Below are 22,960 nucleotides of genomic sequence, written 5' to 3' on the forward strand. Positions count from 1 at the left end.
TGTCAAGTGGGACTGGGCAGAGCAATCGCAATGTATGATGTAATGTACTGTATATGTAGCTGAACAGCACCGGGCAACACTGGTTACCCCAAAGTAACTCACTCGGTCCAAAAATGATGGAATGAAAAAGCAATTGCTTTTACATTTCCCTTTGTATCTTATTCATTCCCACAGGTGGCTGTAGAACTTTTGGCTCGACTTCCCTCCCCCACTTACCCCTCACTCACTCACACCCACTTTCCCCTCACCCACTTACCCCTCACCCACTTACCCCTCACTCACCCCTCACCCACTTACCCCTCACTCACCCACTTACCCTCACTCACCCCTCACCCACTTACCCCTCACTCACCCACTTACCCTCACCCAACCCTCAACCACTTACCCCTCACTCACCCCTCACCCACTTACCCCTCACCCACTTACCCCTCACCCACTCACCTGAGGACTGTCAAAACTTGCAAAGATAACTTGTTTACACTATGTCTCCCTGAGTACAGCATATCCCTTACATATTTGTAATAAAAAAACAAACACATTTTAGGGTAATCTTTTCCAAAACTGACTGACATCCCTGTCACCATGTAAAGATATATGGCCATACAGTATATAGTAAGCAGCGCAGTTCAATAAGAAAATCCTTATGGTGCCAGAACACGCCTTAGGGCTCATTGAATCCCACATATCATCATATATTGTACACTAGAGTTGTAGTGAAGTGAACTTTGCACTTTACTAAACCATGTTAATCCATAAAACACCTCCCATGCTGGAAGATGTCTTACAGCCCATGTTAGATTGTAAGCTCCTTGGAGCAGGGACTCCTCTTCCTTAATGTTACATTTATGTATGAAGCACTTATTCCCATGACCTGTTTTTTATATTATTCGTTATTTATATGATTACCACGTGTATTACTGCTGTTAAGCGCTATGTACATCAATGGCGCTACACAAATAGACATACAATACAATACAATGTACTTGAATAGGCCCTATTCGCCTGATGTAAATGTGGCTTATGAAGTAGCACTGCTTAGTAAAATGGCCCTATACGTGAGGGAGAAAATACAGCAGCGGTTCCAAGGTTGAGGGGCAGAGGAGTTAGTTACTGCTTTCTATTTTTAATGGCGCAATCACAACCAAAATCAACTCTGAGCTAAACATCTTACATGAAAATAGTAACCTATTTTCCCCCAAATATAATGACCTATAAATGAATGCAGGTTTACGGCTCCATTGTGAGGGAGACTCATGGCTGCGTTTTCGTTTCCCCTGATCATTTGTATTTCTTATCTTTCCTGTTTATTGCCAGTGAGGGCGGTGACTTAATGAGACTGGAATTAAAGCGTCACCTGATTGTGTTCTATCATGTTGTCCTATCCTAAGCAGCACAGATTTGTGTTCAAATTAGGGAAGGGTCAGTAAGGTTAGGAGCGTGACGCAGAAATGCGGAGGGGGCATTTTAAAGAAAACTTTTTGTTGTTGTAAAGAAGATTTAAGGCAGAAAGTAAAAATCTTTTTGCTCCATCTTTTCCCTTATAAGAAGTAAGATGTAACACCCCAGAGTTCCCTACAGGTAATGCAAAGGAATTAAATATGTAAATAATGATCTCAAGATGGTATCTCTAATTCATTCCCACCCTAAAATACTCTATATCTGGAAAAATGAGCAATAAACACTACAAAAAGTACCAAGACACAAAATAAATGTCCATAGGTATATTGCATCCGATACAGACAGTCCTCGCGTATCCGGCGGAAAACGTCCCCCAAACCGCCGTCGGATAACGGACCGTCAGATTGCGGGTCCATGTTAATCGGCGGCGGTGAGCGTCAGATAAGCGGTTCCGCCGTCGGATAACGGACCGTCAGATTGCGGGTCCATGTTAATCTGCGGCGGTGAGCGTCAGATAAGCGGTTCCGCCATCGGATAATGTGTCCAGCGGACTGCAGTATGCCGCGTCGGATAAACCACTCGGCTGATCCCGAGGATTACCTGTACCACAGCGCAGTGCGATCACAGTACAAGACTCAAAGGATCACAATAGTTTACATACAATGTGAAAAGTTGAATACATATAATATTAAAATGCAGTGTACCGGTGGAAAAACCTTCCCACAAACAATGAAAGAATAATCGGCTGACACCCTGGGGAATAATGAGGGTCGGCGTTTCGGCCCAAAAACCAACCTTTATCCAGAGTCTCGATGTATTGGATTTTTTTTATACACGTTGACTTGGTGATTTTCGGACTGTTTATTACCGGTCTTAGACAGAAAATGACTGGCGGATTTAGTAATTAAGTACAGTGTGTGATCAGGACACCAGGGAACCTGCAGGCTATTAGCAGGGGAATTAGCCTGGATGCGTGGAACTGCACCTTGTACGCATTCACTGAAGCGTCACAAGCAATATTCTATACGTATCAATGCAACAGCCTGCTGCCAAGATAAAATACACGGATTATGCGGAGCTTTTGTTTAATCTAACACGGCTTCTGTCAGTTTCAAAAGACCATGGCCGCTCCGATTCTGTGAGCCAAAATGTAACCGAAAATATTGTCATGTGAAATGGTGTCCCGGGAAAAATCAAAGGCATTTAACTTTCAAAGTAACAATGAATAGTGCTGGCTATAAAAAAAAAGGCTGTATTTGGTTTATAAAGTTTATCTGCATATCATCTGTTAATTGTCACATTATTCTGTGTAGTCCCCATAATTGGATATCATTTCTGTACACAGTGGATTTTGTCACATTAATTACAGCTGCATTGCCTTCCTTATTTAGAAAAAAGAATAATTGAAAGCTATATCTGTGAATAACCCATTTGCTGCTAATGTGCCCTCGTTGCTGTTAGTAACCCAAATCCTTCAAGAGTATATAGGAAAATTGTCCATCTGTACTCCTTTTGCTAAGCTGATTTGTGGAAACTAATAAGGAAGAACAATAATTAGTACATTAAATTCTAAATACATAGGACCCCAAAAACGTATACATTTAGAATTTGGTTCGTATGCCAAATGGAAAAATGAACGAGTTTGGTTAATGATACTGGCGCTAAATTTCTAAAGTCTGGATCATGTGGTTTGCACAAACATTCATCCCTGGAGGGACTGCTACTATAATTTTGCTATGATAGTACTGGAAGCACGTTCTCCGCTGACTCAAAGGCGACGGGAAAGTGACACTTGGGACCTGCAAAAAGAATTTGGTTAGAAAGCAGAGGATCAGACCGCGGGAGCCAACTAAAGCCGCGGAAATGGAAACACATTCAGTACAGAAACACGCAGAGGATGGAGAGGAGGACAGACTGACGCCCCCCCCCCCCCTTCTCTTTTGTTTCTTTATTTGCACTTTGTTACATGCATGTCTTACGGCAGCGGTGTGCAAACTGGGGGGCGGGAGTTTTGCCTGGGGGAGCGCGGGCCGTTGCAGAGGCGCCGCGCTCTTCCCCCAGGCATTTCATTTAATGCCGGGGGATTCCGCGAGGCCTCTGCAACAAGGACGCCGCGGGGTCATGTGACGTCGCCGGCGCTAAATGTCGCCGCGGGTCACGTGACATGATGTCACGCGACCCGGGAGCATCATTTGACGCATGTGGAAGGTAGGAGAAGGGGCGCGAGACCGGGGGAGGCCTGGCAGGGGGGCGCAGCTTAAAAAGTTTGCGATCCCTTGTCTTACGGTATAATACTGTTACCTCAAATGAAGACAAATGTATATTTTGTTGTATGACGTAAACTTCAATAAAATTTGAGTTATAAAAAAACAAATTATACTCTTGTCAAAAGAAGTAAATTGGTAAAATGTTTATTTTAATGGTAATTATGGGTTATATTTGCTGAGCCGTTTTATTCCATAAAACACCTTCCAGCATGATTGAGAATATAAGACTCTTTATAACCCATTCCCTTAAGTAAGGATGCGAGCTGTTTCCCAGCATGCAAGGTATATGATGGAGTAGGATGCGAGGTATATGATGAAGTAGGATGCGAGGTGTATGATGGAGTAGGATGCGAGGTATATGATGGAGTAGGATGCGAGGTGTATGATGGAGTAGGATGCGAGGTATATGATGGAGTAGGATGCGAGGTATATGATGGAGTAGGATGCGAGGTATATGATGGAGTAGGATGCGGGGTATATGATGGAGTAAGATGCGAGGTATATGATGGAGTAGGATGCGAGGTATATGATGGAGTAGGATGCGAGGTGTATGATGGAGTAGGATGCGAGGTATATGATGGAGTAGGATGCGAGGTGTATGATGGAGTAGGATGCGAGGTATATGATGGAGTAGGATGCGAGGTATATGATGGAGTAGGATGCGAGGTATATGATGGAGTAGGATGCGGGGTATATGATGGAGTAAGATGCGAGGTATATGATGGAGTAGGATGCGAGGTATATGATGGAGTAGGATGCGAGGTGTATGATGGAGTAGGATGCGAGGTATATGATGGAGTAGGATGCGAGGTGTATGATGGAGTAGGATGCGAGGAATATGATGGAGTAGGATGCGGGGTATATGATGGAGTAGGATGCGAGGTATATGATGGAGTAGGATGCGAGGTATATGATGGAGTAGGGTGCGAGGTATATGATGGAGTAGGATGCGAGGTATATGATGGAGTAGGGTGCGAGGTGTATGATGGAGTAGGATGCGGGGTATATGATGGAGTAGGATGCGGGGTATATGATGGAGTAGGGTGCAAGGTGTATGATGGAGTAGGATGCGGGGTATATGATGGAGTAGGATGCGAGGTATACTGTATGATGGAGTAGGATGCGAGGTATATGATGGAGTAGGATGCGAGGTATATGATGGAGTAAGATGCGAGGTATATGATGGAGTAGGATGCGAGGTATATGATGGAGTAGGATGCGAGGTATATGATGGAGTAGGATGCGAGGTATGTGATGGAGTAGGATGCGAGGTATATGATGGAGTAGGATGCGAGGTGTATGATGGAGTAGGATGCGAGGTGTATGATGGAGTAGGATGCGAGGTATATGATGGAGTAAGATGCGAGGTATATGATGGAGTAGGATGCGAGGTGTATGATGGAGTAGGATGCGAGGTATATGATGGAGTAAGATGCGAGGTATATGATGGAGTAGGATGCGAGGTGTATGATGGAGTAGGAAGCGAGGTGTATGATGGAGTAGGATGCAAGGTATATGATGGAGTAGGATGCGGGGTATATGATGGAGTAGGATGCGAGGTATATGATGGAGTAGGATGCAAGGTATATGATGGAGTAGGATGCAAGGTATATGATGGAGTAGGATGCGAGGTATATGATGGAGTAGGATGCGAGGTATATGATGGAGTAGGATGCGGGGTATATGATGGAGTAGGATGCGAGGTATATGATGGAGTAGGATGCGAGGTATATGATGGAGTAGGATGCGAGGTATGTGATGGAGTAGGATGCGAGGTATATGATGGAGTAGGATGCGAGGTATATGATGGAGTAGGATGCGAGGTGTATGATGGAGTAGGATGCGAGGTGTATGATGGAGTAGGATGCGAGGTATATGATGGAGTAGGATGCAAGGTATATGATGGAGTAGGATGCGGGGTATATGATGGAGTAGGATGCGAGGTATATGATGGAGTAGGATGCGAGGTATATGATGGAGTAGGATGCGAGGTATATGATGGAGTAGGATGCGAGGTATATGATGGAGTAGGATGCGGAGTATATGATGGAGTAGGATGCGAGGTATATGATGGAGTAGGATGCGAGGTATATGATGGAGTAGGATGCGGGGTATATGATGGAGTAGGATGCGAGGTATATGATGGAGTAGGATGCAAGGTGTATGATGGAGTAGGATGCGAGGTATATGATGGAGTAGGATGCGAGGTATATGATGGAGTAGGATGCGAGGTATATGATGGAGTAGGATGCGAGGTATATGATGGAGTAGGATGCGAGGTATATGATGGAGTAGGATGCGAGGTATATGATGGAGTAGGATGCGAGGTATATGATGGAGTAGGATGCGAGGTATATGATGGAGTAGGATGCGGAGTATATGATGGAGTAGGATGCGAGGTATATGATGGAGTAGGATGCGAGGTATATGATGGAGTAGGATGCAAGGTATATGATGGAGTAGGATGCAAGGTATATGATGGAGTAGGATGCGAGGTGTATGATGGAGTAGGATGCGAGGTATATGATGGAGTAGGATGCAAGGTGTATGATGGAGTAGGATGCAAGGTATATGATGGAGTAGGATACGAGGTGTATGATGGAGTAGGATGCGAGGTATATGATGGAGTAGGATGCGAGGTATATGATGGAGTAGGATGCGAGGTATATGATGAAGTAGGATGCGAGGTGAATGATGGAGTAGGATGCGAGGTATATGATGGAGTAGGATGCGAGGTATATGATGGAGTAGGATGCGAGGTGAATGATGGAGTAGGATGCGAGGTATATGATGGAGTAGGATGCGAGGTATATGATGGAGTACGATGCGAGATGAATGATGGAGTAGGATGCGAGGTATATGATGGAGTAGGATGCGAGGTGAATGATGGAGTAGGATGCGAGGTATATGATGGAGTAGGATGCGAGGTATATGATGGAGTAGGATGCGAGGTATATGATGGAGTAGGATGTGAGGTATATGATGGAGTAGGATGCGAGGTATATGATGGAGTAGGATGCGAGGTATATGATGGAGTAGGATGCGAGGTATATGATGGAGTAGGATGCGGGGTATATGATGGAGTAGGATGCGAGGTATATGATGGAGTAGGATGCGAGGTATATGATGGAGTAGGATGCGAGGTATATGATGGAGTAGGATGCGAGGTATCTGATGGAGTAGGATGCGAGGTATATGATGGAGTAGGATGCGAGGTATATGATGGAGTAGGATGCGGGGTATATGATGGAGTAGGATGCGAGGTATATGATGGAGTAGGATGCGAGGTATATGATGGAGTAGGATGCGAGGTATATGATGGAGTAGGATGCAAGGTATATGATGGAGTAGGATGCGAGGTGTATGATGGAGTAGGATGCGAGGTATATGATGGAGTAGGATGCAAGGTATATGATGGAGTAGGATGCAAGGTATATGATGGAGTAGGATGCGAGGTGTATGATGGAGTAGGATGCGAGGTATATGATGGAGTAGGATACGAGGTATATGATGGAGTAGGATGCGAGGTATATGATGGAGTAGGATGCGAGGTGAATGATGGAGTAGGATGCGAGGTATATGATGGAGTAGGATGCGAGGTATATGATGGAGTAGGATGCGAGGTGAATGATGGAGTAGGATGCGAGGTATATGATGGAGTAGGATGCGAGGTATATGATGGAGTAGGATGCGAGGTGAATGATGGAGTAGGATGCGAGGTATATGATGGAGTAGGATGCGAGGTATATGATGGAGTAGGATGCGAGGTATATGATGGAGTAGGATGCGAGGTATATGATGGAGTAGGATGCGAGGTATATGATGGAGTAGGATGCGAGGTATATGATGGAGTAGGATGCGAGGTGAATGATGGAGTAGGATGCGAGGTATATGATGGAGTAGGATGCGAGGTGAATGATGGAGTAGGATGCGGGGTATATGATGGAGTAAGATGCGAGGTATATGATGGAGTAGGATGCGAGGTGTATGATGGAGTAGGATGCGAGGTATATGATGGAGTAGGATGCGAGGTATATGATGGAGTAGGATGCGAGGTATATGATGGAGTAGGATGCGAGGTATATGATGGAGTAGGATGCGAGGTATATGATGGAGTAGGATGCAAGGTATATGATGGAGTAGGATGCGAGGTATATGATGGAGTAGGATGCGGGGTATATGATGGAGTAGGATGCGAGGTGTATGATGGAGTAGGATGCGAGGTATATGATGGAGTAGGATGCGAGGTATATGATGGAGTAGGATGCGAGGTATATGATGGAGTAGGATGCGGGGTATATGATGGAGTAGGATGCGAGGTATATGATGGAGTAGGATGCAAGGTATATCTGTCTCCCCAAGTGCGCCGCGTGACCGTACAGATTGCTTTTAAATGAAGTGAGCACCCCAAGCGCACTCAGCGGCAGCGTGGACGCAGCCTAAGAGGTACTTAACGCGAGTGGTATTTGAAGCTAATTTAACATGCCATTAAGTCTATGCTAATGAGATCACGAACGGCTGTTTTTTTGCATACAATTAATTAGCTTTGTGGATATGCGTTAACCTGAGGGAAATTAACGTCCGTTACTGATTTATCGGACCTTTGTGGTTCTGGGCCCATGTAGGGAGCACTGCCTTTTAACTCCTTTTCAGCGGTTTTAACTTGGTTTATCATATATACTATTTACTACTGATGCACCCAGTACCCAGCATACCAGGTCATAATTCTAGTACCCGTAATCCCGGCACAGGGCGCTGGGACATGGTGCCGGGTTCTCTCCTCCGGGGCGGCGGGAGAAGAGGAAGGAGAGTGGCAGGAGCAGAACAGGGGAGCCGTCAGCGGAGGAAGAAGAAGACTGAGGACCATGTGAGCTGAGAAGTGCAGCTGGGAAGGACGGCCGGCGAAGAGCTGCACTGTAGCAGCGGCAGACACCGGAAGTCAGAGAAGACGTCTTAGTCAAATCGCTGGGGCGCGCTGCTCCTCCCGGCCGCCCTGCTCCGGTCACAACTCCTGCTGATACTGACTCCCCCCTGCCGATACTGGCCCGCCCCCTGCCGATACTGGCCCGCCCCCTGCCGATACTGGCCCTCCCCCTGCCGATACTGGCCCGCCTCTGCCAATACTGGCCCCGCCCCCTGCCTATACTGGCCTGCCCCTGCCAATACTGGCCCCGCCCCCTGCCAATACTGGCCCCGCCTCCTGCCAATACTGGCCCCGCTCCCTGCAGATCCTGCCCCTGATGATACTGTCCTCGCCTTGTTAATACTGACCCGCACCCTGCCAACACTTGCCACGCCCCTTTCTCTGCAGCTGCAGTCAAAAGCGGCACACTTGCTACAAATCTGGGACTATCCCGGCTAAACCGGGACCTCTGGTCACCCTGATTAATGGGGTTAATAATGCTGTGAAAAATGATTATATATGAATATTTCCTGAAACAGAAAACTGTTGGAGAATGATATTAGCTGCTATTAGAGCTCAGGGAGATACTGTCCTGATTATACATAATATATACTGTATACTGGACTGATTATACATTACACAGTACTGATTATACATTATATATATATATATATATATATATATATATACCATAATACTGAGTTAAGTTATGGTGAGTAAAAAAAGTGACAAAAACCCTCCACAGGAAAGCAAATATGCAAATATAACTGTATGCTCATCTGCATGTCTTAGGCAGGTCTGCAGGCGGGAAAGGCGGGGTTGCAGACCTGCCTAAGACATGCAGATGAGCATACAGTTGTATTTGTGTATATATATATATATACACAAATACAACTGTATGCTCATCTGCATGTCTTAGGCAGGTCTGCAACCCCGCCTTTCCCGCCTGCAGACCTGCCTAAGACATGCAGATGAGCATACAGTTATATTTGCATATTTGCTTTCCTGTGGAGGGTTTTTGTATATATATATATATATATATTGTGACAAACGGCTTACTCCGGGGCTCCGCCGTCTGTCCGGGACTGTTAGAACACGGTCTTTTAGGGTAGGTTAAATGATGAGACGTCACGTACTGTTCCTTTAAACAGGCTATGCCTGGTTTATTCAGTCCCAGGCACTGAGACTGCCACAGTTTAAACAGAAAACAAAGCCAAACAAAAAGCTGCTCGTCTGAGCGATAACTTAAACTTAGATGTCCCTGACTCAGAGTTGGAAGTGGCTTGTCCACTTCCACCAACAAAATAAGTACCTTTGCAGTCTTTAGACAAACTAACAGAATGAATGAAGCGATTTGGGAAAGAGGCTTTCTCACCCCTCTGCAGTTCAGCAGCCTTTCAGGCTCTTGGGCGGGGCTCAGAGGAAACAGGAAACAGGTCTTATATACCTGAACTCTAATCAGCATGACAGGTGACAGAAAACAGGCAGCAGACAAACTGTGGAATGGAGTGCCTGTACCACGAGGCTGCCCTGTTCAGCTTAGACAGGACAGAAACTGTTCAGTATCCTGGGAGCCCTGTATATGGAGTTTATTACCAACCCCTGGTTTCTGTCACATATCCTCCCCCCCAGCTCAGACCTCGAGGGGTGAGCGACCATGGATATTAGGGAGTGCATCCTTGACAACCCGTCGGCATTGCCATGTTTGTGCCCCGACCTGTGTTCCACAGAAAATTTAAAGGGCTGTAGGCTTAGGAACCACCTGGTCACCCTAGCGTTCTTCTCCCTATTTTGACACATCCAGGTAAGGGGTGCATGATCTGTGACCAATCGGAACTTTCTCCCCAACAGATAATACTTGAGTGTCTCTACAGCCCACTTTATTGCGAGACACTCTTTCTCGACTATGGAGTAATTTTTCTCCTGGGGATTTAGTTTCCTACTTAAATAAAGGATGGGGTGCTCCTCCCCTTGAGACTCCTGGGAGAGTACCGCCCCCAGCCCTACCTCAGATGCGTCGGTTTGGACTACGAACTCTTTGGAGAAGTCAGGTGTGACCAACACTGGTTGGGCACAGAGAGCTTCTTTCAGGCTTCTAAAGGCCTGTTCGGCTTCGGGGGACCACTTTACCATTAGCGGTCCTCTTGCTTTTGTGAGGTCGGTTAGTGGGGTTGCCTTAGTTGCAAAATTGGGAATAAACCTCCTATAGTAGCCAATTAACCCCAAAAAGGTCCTTACTTGTTTTTTTGTGACTGGCCTTGGCCAATTTTGTATCGCCTCTACTTTGAGTGTTTGTGGTTTGAGTAACCCTCTACCAATAGAATACCCCAGATACTTGGCCTCCTCCAGACCAATAGTGCATTTAGCGGGGTTAGCAGTTAGTCCAGCAGACCGAACTGCGTCGAGCACAGCTTGGACCTTTGGAAGGTGGGACTGCCAATCTTCACTATGGATTACCACATCATCCAGGTAGGCGGCAGCGTACCGAACATGTGGTTTTAAAATTTTATCCATCATTCTTTGGAATGTGGCGGGAGCTCCATGTAAGCCAAAAGGCAGCACCTTATATTGAAAGAGGCCGTCTGGGGTTGAGAAGGCTGTTTTTTCTTTTGCCCTTTCTGTGAGGGGAACCTGCCAGTACCCTTTTGTTAGGTCTAGGGTTGTGAGATATCGGGCTTTGCCCAGTCTCTCTACAAGTTCATCCACCCTGGGCATAGGATAAGTATCAAATTTTGACACCGCGTTTAGTTTCCGGTAGTCATTACAAAACCTTGTTGTACCGTCTGGCTTTGGGACTAAAACTATAGGGCTGTTCCACCCACTTTGGGATTCCTCAATTACGCCTAGTTTTAGCATTTTTTTAACCTCTAAACTTATAGCCTCTCTCTTGGCCTCTGGGATTCGGTACGGTTTAAGGTTAACTCGGACCCCCGGTTCAGAGACTATGTCATGTTTAATTACGTTAGTTTTACCTGGCTGTGTAGAGAAGATTTCTTTGTTCCTTCTCACTAAACTCTGGACCTCTCGTTTCTGATGCACGGACAGTGTTTCAGCTATGCTAACCTCTGGGTCAGTTTCTTGATTCTCTGACGGACCTGGGGGTACTAGGGTTAACAAGACCTCTCTATCTTTCCAGGGCTTGAGTAGGTTTATATGGTAAATTTGCTCAGGTTTCCTCCTACCTGGCTGCCTTACCCTATAATTTACTTCTCCCACTCTTTCCAAGACCTCATATGGCCCATGCCATTTAGCAAGGAATTTACTCTCCACGGTGGGAACCAGAACTAGTACCCTATCACCTGGAAAAAAAATTCTGACCCTAGCACCCTTATTATACGTATTCCTTTGTGCTTCTTGAGCTTTCTCCATGTGTTCCCTCACTATGGGTAGGACTGCAGCAATGCGGTCCTGCATTTGGGCAACATGCTCTATTACACTTCTGTAAGGGGTAACCTCGTGTTCCCAAGTTTCTTTGGCTATATCCAGTAAGCCCCTTGGATGTCGGCCATACAATAGTTCAAACGGGGAGAAGCCTGTGGATGACTGGGGAACTTCCCTAATGGCAAATAACAGGTATGGTAACAAACAGTCCCAGTTTTTCCCATCCTTATCGACCGCCCGGCGTAACATGCTCTTTAAGGTTTTATTGAACCTTTCCACTAAACCATCTGTTTGTGGATGATAGACTGAGGTTCTGAGATGCTTGATTTTTAGGAGTTTACATAGCTCTTTTGTTACTTGGGACATAAATGGTGTTCCCTGGTCAGATAAGATCTCTTTAGGAATTCCGACCCGGGAAAACAGAAGTACTAACTCTTTTGCTATGTTTTTAGCAGAGGTGCTACGTAGGGGAACTGCCTCCGGATATCGGGTAGCATAATCTAATATTACCAATATATGCTGATGTCCCCTAGCAGACTTTATTAGGGGTCCTACTAGATCCATAGCAATCCGGTCAAATGGTACCTCTATTATGGGAAGGGGTACCAATGGGCTGCGGTATGCTTTGAACGGGGCGGTGATCTGACATTCTGGGCATGAGGAACAATAGTTTGTAATTTCTGCCAGAACCCCAGGCCAATAAAAGCTTCGGAGAACCTTTTCTTTTGTCTTTTCCACCCCTAGGTGTCCCCCCAATGGATGACTATGTGCGAGGTGTAATACTACGTTACGGAATGTCCGTGGTACCAACAATTGTTTAGTTGTAACTGATTTTCTTTTATCAACCCGATATACTAGGTCGTTCTCTACCTCGAAGTAGGGGTAAGCAAGTGACCTATCTGGTTGGCCATGAGTACTATTCTGGTCCCGTATATTTCCCCTTGCTACCGCTAATGTGGGGTCCTCCCACTGGGCCTTCTTAAAACTCCCAGGACTGACCTCTAGGTCAGCGAGGGTCTTATCCTGTACTGGGGTGGTAAGTGCCTGATCAACATCTTGATTTGGGGTATTCCCTACCAAAGTAGTGATGGGGAAGGGAATTTCACAGCACTCCTCCTTTTCCCCCTTCTTATTTGGGCCCTCGTCAACCTCCATTTCTGAAAAAGGGAAAGGATTTGTTTCTTCTAACACTTCGTTATGGTCTGCTATTGAACTCTGGGCGCTATTCTGAGCTGGGGACCACATTTTTAGAAAATGGGGAAAGTCGGTCCCTATTAACACATCATGTGCCAGTTTGGGTACAACACCCACCTTGAAATCTAAAGAACCAAATTCTGTTTCAAAAAAAACATCAACAGTGGAATATTCATGATTATCCCCATGTATACAACAAATTGCCACTCTTTGTGAACTGTTTACCTGTTTCTTCTTAATGGGCAATAGGTATTCGGACACTAGTGTGACCATACTCCCAGAGTCAAGAAGTGCCCGAACCCTCTTACCATTAACCTTTACAAATGCCCACAGATGGTTATTCAAGGGGTCCTCTGGGCTAGGGCCCATACATTGGGACAACAGCGAATAAGGTTCCACGCTGTTGCATTGCATGGGCTCATCATTTAGTGGGCAGATTTTTGCTGTGTGGCCCCTCTCATGACAATTTACACATTTAGGTACATAGTCTGTGTCCCACTTAGAGCCTTTTCCCGGCTCCCCATGTTGGCTATTGCCCTTAGTGTGCGAACCACTGTTGCTGGAGCGGCGTGAAGGTGGTCGCTGCTCTTCAGCGCCCCTTAACCCCGGTACCCTTTTACCGTCTCTGGAAGAGTCCTGGAACCTCGGATAGTGGGGTTGCTCCACGACTGTGGGTTGCGGGTGCTCTTCTGCTGCACTGTACCTTTCTACAAGGGCCACAAGCTCATCCGCATTGTGGGGGTCACTCCGACTGACCCAACGGCGTAAGGCAGATGGAAGTTTCCTCAAGAACTGGTCCATGACCAACCGTTCCACGATGTGGCTTGCTGAGTTGATCTCGGGTTGTAGCCACTTCCGGGCGAGGTGGATGAGGTCATACATCTGGCTTCGGGTGGCTTTATCCATCGTGAAGGACCATGCGTGAAACCTTTGGGCACGAACAGCCGTGGTTACGCCGAGGCGGGCGAGGATCTCGAACTTCAATTTTGCATAGACGTTAGCTTCGGCTGGCTCTAGATCAAAGTAAGCCTTCTGGGGTTCGCCGCTTAGGAAGGGTGCGATTAGACCAGCCCACTCAGCTTCTGGCCATCCCTCTCTCTGTGCCGTGCGTTCAAACGTGAGAAGATAGGCTTCCACATCATCCGAGGGTCCCATCTTCTGAAGGTAGTGGCTTGCCCTGGTCATTTTCGGAACTGGGGCTGCCTCTGCCAGTGGAAGGTTACTGATAGTCCCCCTCAGGATCTCGAGTTCCTGCTGTAAGCCCTGAGCGAACCGCTTTTGCTCCTCTCTCAGCAGGCGGTTTGTCTCTTGCTGGTTTGCATTAGTCTCTTGCTGGGCTATTAACAGCTGTCGCTGGGTTTCACTCGCCTGTTGCTGGGCTTCATTCGCGTCTTTCTGGACAGCGACATTGCGTACCAGCGCACTCACCACGTCTTCCATCTTGTTTGGAGAGAGAGAAAAAAAAACCTTCTTTTTTTTTTTTTTTTTTTTTTTTTTAAAGTTCTTTAACCCCCAGACCTTTCAGTGTTCTGCCTGCATTCTCCACCATATGTGACAAACGGCTTACTCCGGGGCTCCGCCGTCTGTCCGGGACTGTTAGAACACGGTCTTTTAGGGTAGGTTAAATGATGAGACGTCACGTACTGTTCCTTTAAACAGGCTATGCCTGGTTTATTCAGTCCCAGGCACTGAGACTGCCACAGTTTAAACAGAAAACAAAGCCAAACAAAAAGCTGCTCGTCTGAGCGATAACTTAAACTTAGATGTCCCTGACTCAGAGTTGGAAGTGGCTTGTCCACTTCCACCAACAAAATAAGTACCTTTGCAGTCTTTAGACAAACTAACAGAATGAATGAAGCGATTTGGGAAAGAGGCTTTCTCACCCCTCTGCAGTTCAGCAGCCTTTCAGGCTCTTGGGCGGGGCTCAGAGGAAACAGGAAACAGGTCTTATATACCTGAACTCTAATCAGCATGACAGGTGACAGAAAACAGGCAGCAGACAAACTGTGGAATGGAGTGCCTGTACCACGAGGCTGCCCTGTTCAGCTTAGACAGGACAGAAACTGTTCAGTATCCTGGGAGCCCTGTATATGGAGTTTATTACCAACCCCTGGTTTCTGTCACAATATATATACATTACACTGTCCTGATTATACATTATATATATATATATATATATATATATATATTACACTGGACTGATTATACATTATATATACTGTATACTGGACTGATTATACATTATATATATACATTAAACTGTATTGGTGTTTTACCACCAGGAGAGCATTTTCTGTGTATTGTTAACAGTTTATCGTATCCCATAAAACAAGAAAAAATGAACATACAAAATGCTGTTTTTAATGTGTTAATATATCAAAAATATCAACCATGTCTTTTAAGTGATTGTAGGCAAATTTCTATTACTGAATATTTGTTTTTGTCGGTTTACAACCCACAGAGATCTATTAAAGAAAATTCAGAAGGCGGTTTCATTGATTCGGACTTAAAAAGGGTATTTTAAAAAAAAGGCGACTGAATAAAACATTTCTCAGGGCACAGATCACAGGCAATGGTAATGCAGAAGCTGCCTGAGAATCTGGGAATTCTGTCTCGCTGACACAAGGACAGCGTTTCAATGGGGACATTTAAACAGCGTTCATTCATTGTAAACCATTGTGCTCTGGAAAACGTTCTCTTATTTAAGTGAAAATGTAGCAGTAAATAGATTTTTTAAGTGCTAGACCCGAATTAAATGCTCATGAATAATCAGGACCCACACCATGTCTAAAACATGTATGGAAAACAAACCATTAAATACAACATGTATATTAAATATTAATATATATTAATTACAACATGTGAGACTTTCCTTATTCTTTCCACCAAATTATCAAACAATACTGTATATTGTAAAGCACACGCATTAAATGTTTTAGATACAAATATGTATTGTTATTGTTTGTTAAAATATAATAATGTATATTCCAACAGTATGATGTTGAAAGTGGGACATTTCTTAAAGTTTTACTGGTTTCCACTGGTGCAAAAACACTTCAAAAGCCTCGCTTCATTATTAACATTTATTTAAATATGAAATCCTGTCTACTCTGAATTTAAAAAAAATATGTAACATACAACAAAAATTGTTTATATTCATGTGGAAAAAAAATATTACAAATTCTAATCTTACTTAGACACTGAATCCAGAGTATTTTCACTTGATTCGTAGTGGAACACAAGACTACGATCAACAATCAACTACCAGAAAAAAACATTTAGCAATATATATTAGATTGCCAATACAGTGAAAGCACTTGGCCAAGATACATCTTTTCAAACATTTAGGCCCATATTTACTAAGTAGTGCTATTCCACAAGACACCTTAGATTCAAGAAGTAGCTCGTAAGTAGAAGTTGTTGCATATTAGTTAAGATGTTGATCTTGATTTTACTCAAGTTTTAAGGTTCAATTTCATTAAATAAAGGACAAATCGTTAAGCTTTCATTGGCCCTACCTGACTATAAGATGCATATCTCAATGAGCCAATGTGGGGTATCACACTCAAGTTATCGGGGTGGAGTGAGATACGCTGCATCGGGGTGCAGTGAGATACGCTGCATCGGGGTGCAGTGAGATACGCTGCATCGGGGTGCAGTGAGATACGCTGCATCGGGGTGCAGTGAGATACGCTGCCTCGGGGTGCAGTGAGATACGCTGCCTCGGGGTGCAGTGAGATACGCTGCATCGGGGTGCAGTGAGATACGCTGCATCGGGGTGCAGTGAGATACGCTGCATCGGGGTGCAGTGAGATACGCTGCATCGGGGTGCAGTGAGATACGCTGCATCGGGGTGCAGTGAGATACGCTGCCTCGGGGTGCAGTGAGATACGCTGCCTCGGGGTGCAGTGAGATACGCTGCCTCGGGGTGCAGTGAGATACGCTGCCTCGGGGTGCAGTGAGATACGCTGCCTCGGGGTGCAGTGAGATACGCTGCCTCGGGGTGCAGTGAGATACGCTGCCTCGGGGTGCAGTGAGATACGCTGCATCGGGGTGCAGTGAGATACGCTGCATCGGGGTGCAGTGAGATACGCTGCATCGGGGTGCAGGGAGATACGCTGCATCGGGGTGCAGTGAGATACGCTGCATCGGGGTGCAGTGAGATACGCTGCATCGGGGTGCAGTGAGATACGCTGTATCGGGGTGCAGTGAGATACGCTGCATCGGGGTGCAGTGAGATACGCTGCATCCAGTCCCAGCCAATGTATCTTACATTGTACAATATTGCGTTAAAAGGATTTGTACACCACTTTCAAGATGGGAAATCTAAATGTAATACTGTAATATGTTTTCAGAACCTGAAAGGAAAATGCTAAATCAGATAGCTGCTGTGATGCTCGTTACTCATCAGGGCACTTGTTCAATTTCTATCACATAATTTCTTATAATGGCCCATATTTACAAAGTGGGGCTATTCTGTAAGGCTATACTGGGCGCTGGAAGACCCTTTACAGCCCATTCCTTTCACTGCCGCAAGGTATCTAATGGAGAAGCACTACTTATATACAGCTGAAACCCATTATAACGCGGTCCTCGGGGTCCACAGAATGAGACCGTGTTATAAGCGGGATTGCGTTATAAAATGTTGCCACGTCCTCGGCATCTGCAGCTCTCTCCTCCCTGCAGCTGTCAGCTCTCTCTCCCTTCTCTCCTCTCCCTGCTTCATAGGGCTGTGTCCACGTGTATGGCACTTATGTAGACTTGGAGTGCAGAGGAGGTTTTTTTTTTTGTTTTTGTTTTTTAAACATTCAATTCAATGCTTTATTGCTAACGGACACATAGACACAATTCACCTACACCATGTGGGAATTGAACATTAATACATTTGATATAATACACATGCAGGAATCGAACTCAGGACCTTCCATATACTTCTAAAATTTCCACATGGTGTAGGGGGATGTGTGTTGTGTCATGTGACACTCCTCTGTGCTCCAAGTCTACCGCGCATCTGGACACAGCCCTATGAAGCAGGGAGAGGAGAGAGATCTAGATGCCGGTAAGTCCTCTCGCGATGAAATAGCGAAATGGAGATCGGGAGCAACGCTCAGACCGCGTTATAAGCGGATCCGCATTGTAGCAGATCACGCTATGATGGGGTTGAGCTGTATATATGGGCCTTATTGTTTTAATTTACATGGTTCCTAGATTTTACAATTTAAGGCCCTAAAATCTAACTAAGAAAAATATTACAGTTATCATAAAATCTATATATTACTTTTCTTACAAGTCTCTGTGTACATCGTTACATTACATAGTTACAGGCAAACAAAAAAAACCAGTGACATATCATTCAATGATATCTCATAAGGGGAAAAATAAATTCCTTCCTGGCTCCAATAATTGGCAATCAGATTACTCCCTGGATCAACATCCTTCTCATGTTGACTTATTTGGTATATCCCTGTATATCTTTCCTTTCTAAAAAGATGTCCAACCTTTTTTTGAACATATCTATTGTATCTGCCATCACAGTTTCCATGGGTAATGAATGCCACAGTGTAACTGCCCTTACTGTAAAGAACCCTTTCCTTTGTTGCTGGTGACATCTCCTTTCCTTTGTAGTTATGGGCTGAGACCTGAATACGGAATCGCAGCAGTAAATCCAAAGCTGTGCTGATCTGAGTTACATAGCTGCTCTTACAAAAGTCAGAATGTGGCCATTTGTTTACCCATTGAGTGTTGGGGTGCCCAGCAGTGCGTTGCCACAGCACCCCACAGAATAAACCTCCTCCATAATTAAAAAAGCAAACTACTGGAAAAATATAAAATACATGAATTAGTTAGGAAAGGAAAAATAAAAGCAGTTTTATTTCAAAGACAAAGAAAAATTGTTGACAGCCCGATGTTAAAGTTCTTGTAAAAAAAGATTTTTGTTGAGTATTATTATTCATTGAATAATACAAAGAGCTAAGAAAATAGATGAAATCGTAACCTCAGATATTATCATTTTGTTTCCTGATCCCTAAATACTATACCTGGAAGAATTACTGTAATCTATAAAGTGTGATTCTGCATGAGATAGAACTCATTTTAGCGGTGACTGTTTTGCTAAAGGGTATGATTGCTATTGAATTATGCAGGGATGTGCAAATAAATAAAAAGTCAGAAAATAAAGCTTGTTTTACTTTCATCATGGTAATACGAACTTCATTTGTTGCTGACAGCTGCATGGAGAATACACAGAATTTAATGCTCTGCTTGGCCAAGAACATTTTACAGGGGGGTTACACCCCAAAAATGTTCTGTTCTCTTCTTGTTCTTTAAAAAAAAAGAAAACATATTGATGTTATAAATAGGGTGGCCATATCTGTCCCGGCAAACACGGGGATAAATGTGGCGCATGCGCGTACGGCGAGCGCCGACTGCGTGTGCGCGATGAGCACTTGCTGGCTGTGCGTGCGCGATCGGTGTTTGCCGGCCGCTTATGCTCATGCGTGATCGCCTCTTGCTGACCGTCTGTGCGCATGCGCGGCCAGCGCACAGAAAATTTGGGAACCGGAACAAAGGGCCAAAAACTGGAATGTCTGGTAACCCTAGTTAGTCACTCCAAAAATACAGTGTATATAGTAAATATATTACCCAACCCCACAGCCTGCAGGAAAAAATACAGCACACGGTTCCTGAAATATAAAGAGTTGTTGTATTGTATTTCAACATCCCCAGAATATATTTACTATTCATTTATTTACGAGACGTGCATAGTATCCTTTTCTTTACATTATACATTCAGGGTTACTGCTGTATCTAGAAAGTTTACTTGGTTTGCCGAATAATCCATTTTGAGTTTAATTGATGGATGGAATGGGTTTAGGGACTCGTGAAATTGCTTTAGGTTTCCTTCACCCTCTGTCCATATTATAAACAGGTCATCAATGTCTCTGTAATATTTGTAGGGTTTGTGGGGGCATGTATATATAATATCTCTTGGTAGGTAGAGAGGGAGGAGAGCAATTTGTGAAACAGATCAGGCATTATAGTACACATGCAGCTACTATTAGCACACCTCCGTGCTATGAGGGAATAACTCCTGCTAACCCCATGAATATGGGGTTAATTCAGGGGGAATAACACCAGTTGCGGCTCTAGTTACGGTAGTATAATTTCCCCTGGTTTAATACCGCTTAAAGCTGCAGTTCAGGCAATATCCTGCATGTGTGTTTTTTTTAATAAATCAGTTCTGTAGTAAGAAAAAATACTTTTAGCATTTTCTGTTTTTAAAAAAACAACTTTGAAAGACCAATGTTCTTGTATTCTATTTTAACAACCATTTGCTAAGGCGCCGCCCCTTCATGTCCTGTCACAAGCCCTGGCACACCCCTTTGTCAGCCCTGCCCTCCCTCTAGCACATGTCAGTGCAGGAGTGCTCATGAATATTCATGACCTTCAACTGAGTGACAGAAGCAGAAGAAAAACATATGCCAGGTCTAATTATGTCACCAAATTTCGCCTATCAATACACGGAGAACGAATTGACCGGCAGCTATGCAGTTCTTTAGGTAATTAGAGATTGCCCACATGAAACTATTGAAGTAAAAAAATAAATTAAAAAAAAAAAAAGACTGAACTGCAGCTTTAATGAATCAGGGCCCTTGTTTTTTTACTCGTGTTTAACACTTTCAGTACTGGGGGACAGGGCATTGCGGGAACTTTTAAGATCAACAGATGAGAGATGTACAGAAGTTTCATAGTGATCACTGCAGGAATGTGATGTAGTGACCGCCTGCAGCACCCCTGTGATAATAATCCCCGGTCCCTTGTATTAAAGGTGGACTGGATCATTATAGCACTGTTGACCTGAAGTTAGTTGGCCGGTATGGAATCACCATAAAGTACAATTTTTTCAAAAATATAAAACTGCTCAATAGATTCTCAATGAAACGTCATATTACTAGTAGCTGGACATAAAAGAATATTTTTAAAAATGTGCAGAATAATTTTAACAGGTTTTTTTTTTTCAAATTTAGGACCAAAATCAATAACCTGAATCTAATTTAATATAAAATGCAAATAACTAGATAACGGCCGTAATTTCAGTTGTAAAATGTAAAGCACCCCATATATATTAACTTTCATCTGTTTTCTTTGAAATAGACAACTACTAAAAACTTAAATATACGCTAAGAATAAAAAAAGGTGGTAGAGAGAATATGAACAAATATATTGTTGGGTTTAGAAAGAGAAATTGGACATATAATGTTGTTTTCAAATCAATAAACCAGAAAGGCATGCAACATATTAGTCAAGCAATAAATAAACTAAAAAACCATCGTGTGGTATTACAAAGGACCCTATTGTTTTCAGCGGCTGGATTACAGATGTTACTTAGCTATAGTGTCAACAGTTTATTCATGTGAGACCAAGAGAGAGCAGCGTATTCTTATTAGAAACTACTGCCAAGAGAACAAGAAAGGGACTTCTCCCGGCAACTGGAATCCCGCAGTTTAGCTCCAGGAAACTCCCGGATCAAATCATGTAACTAAATAAAAGTCACCAATAGAAAGCTGTGACATCATCTCCCAATTATGTTGCAGCTTTTCTATTGGCTGCCGGGCTGTTCCTTGGTCGCCATTATGTGTCTGACAGGCAAACATTCTGATATACTGTTGTGACATACTGTTGTGACATACTGTTGTGACATACTGTTGAGCGATCTGACAAACTGATTAAAAAAATATTCAGCACATGCAAGGCATTATTTAAAAGAATAGGCTAAATGCATAACTTCCCTATAAATACAAAAAACAAAACCCAAAGGGAGCCCAGAGCTACTTCCAATATGACAAAAATACATCAATATATTGATGTGTAGAGATACTTCTCATTTCCTCACTGTACAACGGGACACAGAATTTAGGGCCATGTTACTAAGCAGTTTTCTGCCAAAAAGCACCTTCCGCCCATTCAAGTCAATGGGTCAAGTTCACCCTCTCTCTCTTCCTCTCTCTCTTTCTCTCATTTTCCCCTTCTCTCTTCCTCTCTCTCTTTCTCTCATTTTCCCCTTCTCTCTTCCTCTCTCTCTTTCTCTCATTTTCCCCTTCTCTCTTCCCCCTCTCTCTTCCCCCTCTCTCTTCCACTCTCTCTTCCACTCTCTCTTCCACTCTCTCTTCCTCTCTCTCTCCTTCTCCGTCTCTCTCCTTGTCCGTCTCCCTCTCTCTTCCTCTTTCTCTCGTTCCCCCTCTCTCTCTCTCCTTCTCCCTCTCTCTCTCCCTCTCTCTCTCCCTCTCTCTCTCCCTCTCTCTCTCCCTCTCTCTCTCCCTCTCTCTCTTCCTCTCTCTCTTCCTCTCTCTCTTCCTCTCTCTCTTCCTCTCTCTCTTCCTCTCTCTCTCCCTCTCTCTCTCCCTCTCTCTCTTCCTCTCTCTCTTCCTCTCTCTCTTCCTCTCTCTCTTCCTCTCTCTCTTCCTCTCTCTCTTCCTCTCTCTCTTCCTCTCTCTCTTCCTCTCTCTCTTCCTCTCTCTCTTCCTCTGGTCATGTTCACCAGGCTCAGTTATGTCGCGGCTTATAATGTCACAACGTAATTTTCTAACGGACGTCATTTTTACAAACTAATAATAGGTTAAACGTTGTTAAAACAACGTTTGTTACATATGTCATTAGCACAGACTTAAACATTGCGCTCTACCTTCCGAAAACACAACGTTACGTGTGTGCTAACATTAGTCCCATGCAGACCCTGATAAAAGGCCTTTGTTGGAAGAGGGGGAGAGAGAGGAAGAGAAAGAGGGAGAACGAGAGAAAGAGGAAGAGAGAACAAGAG

At 44.3% G+C, this 22,960-nt stretch overlaps 1 protein-coding gene across 1 annotated transcript in view; it reads right to left on the reverse strand.

The window, feature by feature from the left end:
- Positions 1 to 22,960, reverse strand: part of EFCC1 (EF-hand and coiled-coil domain containing 1) — a 94,847-nt gene that overhangs the window by 19,418 nt on the left and 52,469 nt on the right. The window lies entirely within an intron of this gene.

The sequence above is a fragment of the Ascaphus truei genome, chromosome 17, assembly GCF_040206685.1.
Source record: "Ascaphus truei isolate aAscTru1 chromosome 17, aAscTru1.hap1, whole genome shotgun sequence".
Taxonomy (NCBI): Eukaryota; Metazoa; Chordata; class Amphibia; order Anura; family Ascaphidae; genus Ascaphus; species Ascaphus truei.